The following is a 2,250-nucleotide window of genomic DNA, read 5'->3' as shown; positions in this document are numbered from 1 at the left end:
GGCGCCGCAATTTTAGGGACGACGTTTTCGGGACGATACAGGTTTCATATAATAAAAAATCTCTCAGGAAGTTGGACGCTGGTTCCTCCCCGCCTCCCAGTCTGTCCCCGCTTTATTGCCCGGTCCCCCGAGCAGCGGGCTCATAACCCCAGGTGCAGTCGCAAGCTACTAAAGGCGTTTTCCTTTTTTTCTATAATTTGTGTCCTAAGCCCGATATTTATTTGAAAATTGATTTTTATAGAAAGGGGGAGAGAGAGAGAGAGAGAGAGAGAGAGAGAGAGAGAGAGAGAGATATCAATAATGATAGGATCATTGATCAGCTGTCTCCTGCACACCCCACACCGGGGGATCAAGCCCACAACCCAGACATGTGCACTGACTGGGAATCAAACCCTGATCTTCTGGTTCATAGATTAACGTTCAACCACTGAGCCATGCATTGGGCTTCCTAAGCCCATTTCTTCTACAAATTACTTCTCCTATCTCTGTGATTTTCCAAATAAAGGTTGCCTCATAGTTTGAGTCTTGGCTCTGAATTCTTTCCTAGCCAGAACTTAAGTACCGAGGTTGCGGAACCCAGGTGTGGGCTGACCCCAGTGGTTGACAGCAGGTACACTGCCACAGTGGAGCAGACAGTTCTTTTTTTCTTTTTTTAAATATATATATACTAGAGGCCTGGTGCACGAAATTTGTGTAAGGGGTGTGTGTCCCTCAGCACAGCCTGCACCCTCTCCAATCTGGGACCCCTTGGGGGATGTCCGACTGCCAGTTTAGGCCCAATTGGCCTAAACTGGCAGTCGGACATCCCTCTCACAATCCAGACTTCTGGCTCCTAACTGCTCACCTGCCTGCCTGCCTGCCTGATTGCCCCTAACTGCTTCTGCCTTCCAGCCTGGTCACCCCCAACTGCCCTCCCCTGTAGGCCTGGTTACCCCCAACTGCCCTCCCCTGCAGGCCTGGTTGCCCCCAACTGTCCTCCCCTGCTGGCGTGATCACCCACAACTGCCCTCCCCTGCAGGCTATCTTGTGGTGGCCATCTTGTGATGACGTGAGGGTGGCCATCTTGTGATGACGTCGCACGTGACGCCACCTAGGCGTTTATTATATTTATATAGGATATTGATTTCAGAGAGGAAGTGAGAGATAGAACCATTAATGATGAGAGAGAATCATTGATCGGCTGCCTCCTGCACACCCCACACTGGGGATCGAGCCCTCAACCCGGGCATGCATCCTGACTTAGAATCGAACCGTGACCTCCTGGTTCATAGGTCGATGCTCAACCACTGAGCCATGCCGGCTGGGCGAGCAGACAGTTTTGAGGAACTGTCTTCGTGCTATGTTCTCAGCCGGTGCTGCAAAAAGCTGAGGCATTGGGCACCCGGAATGATTCCAAGACCGGGAAGGAAGAATTGAGGTGAGGGGCCTGAGAGGCGTGCTGATTTCTATGCTGAGTTCCACCGTCAGGGCCCACTCGCTGTTACTCTCCAGAGGCCTCTCACACACACCCTCACAGGCCTCCATTTGGTGCCCACCAAGTCCGTTGCCAAACCCCACACTCCAGGGAAGAGATATTCTGTGGCTTCAGCGCCTTCAGTTATTAAGGGGCTTTTTCAGAGAAGTCCAGTCTGCCCTCATTGGCCCTTCACCTGATCGTGGCCCCTGAGGTTGCCCCTACGGGGTCACTCACACGGTTTGCTGCTAACCTGCTCCCAGTCCTGTGCTCCGTGGGCCGGATCACCACCTCTTGTGCCCTTACTGTCTGGCAGGCGGAATGCCCCCACCCTTTACACCCAGTAGTCTAACGTTCACCTTCCGAGCATGTCCAGCGTGGGGAACACGCCCCAGAAGCTGGGTTCTGCTGATCTCCGGCAGCCTCTGGTAACTCCATTCTCTGTCTCTCTCTGTCTCCTGCCCTCCCCACCCCCCAACACACACGAGAGACTATGAACACCTGTTCTTAGATTGGCCCCATATTTCACAAGCGTATGATCAAGGACCTTTGCATTTGAGATCTGTACAACTGGGGCATGGCATGGTGGTTTCATGACTTTAATTACCTAATAAAATTTTTTGGTGTTCCTTTAACAGACCTTCAATCCTCCTTGATATGAGACAAGACGTAGGTAAATGCATAGCAAGCAGTCTAGTAGCCTCTCTCAAAATAAGGAAATGAGGTTACCTAGCACAATAGATGAACCCCAGTGATTTCTAGTAGTTAACATATTCTCTTCTAAGTACTCACACGCC

Source organism: Myotis lucifugus, unplaced genomic scaffold (assembly GCF_000147115.1).
Source record: "Myotis lucifugus unplaced genomic scaffold, Myoluc2.0 scaffold_687, whole genome shotgun sequence".
NCBI classification, from domain to species: domain Eukaryota; kingdom Metazoa; phylum Chordata; class Mammalia; order Chiroptera; family Vespertilionidae; genus Myotis; species Myotis lucifugus.
This window is presented reverse-complemented; position numbering follows the sequence as displayed.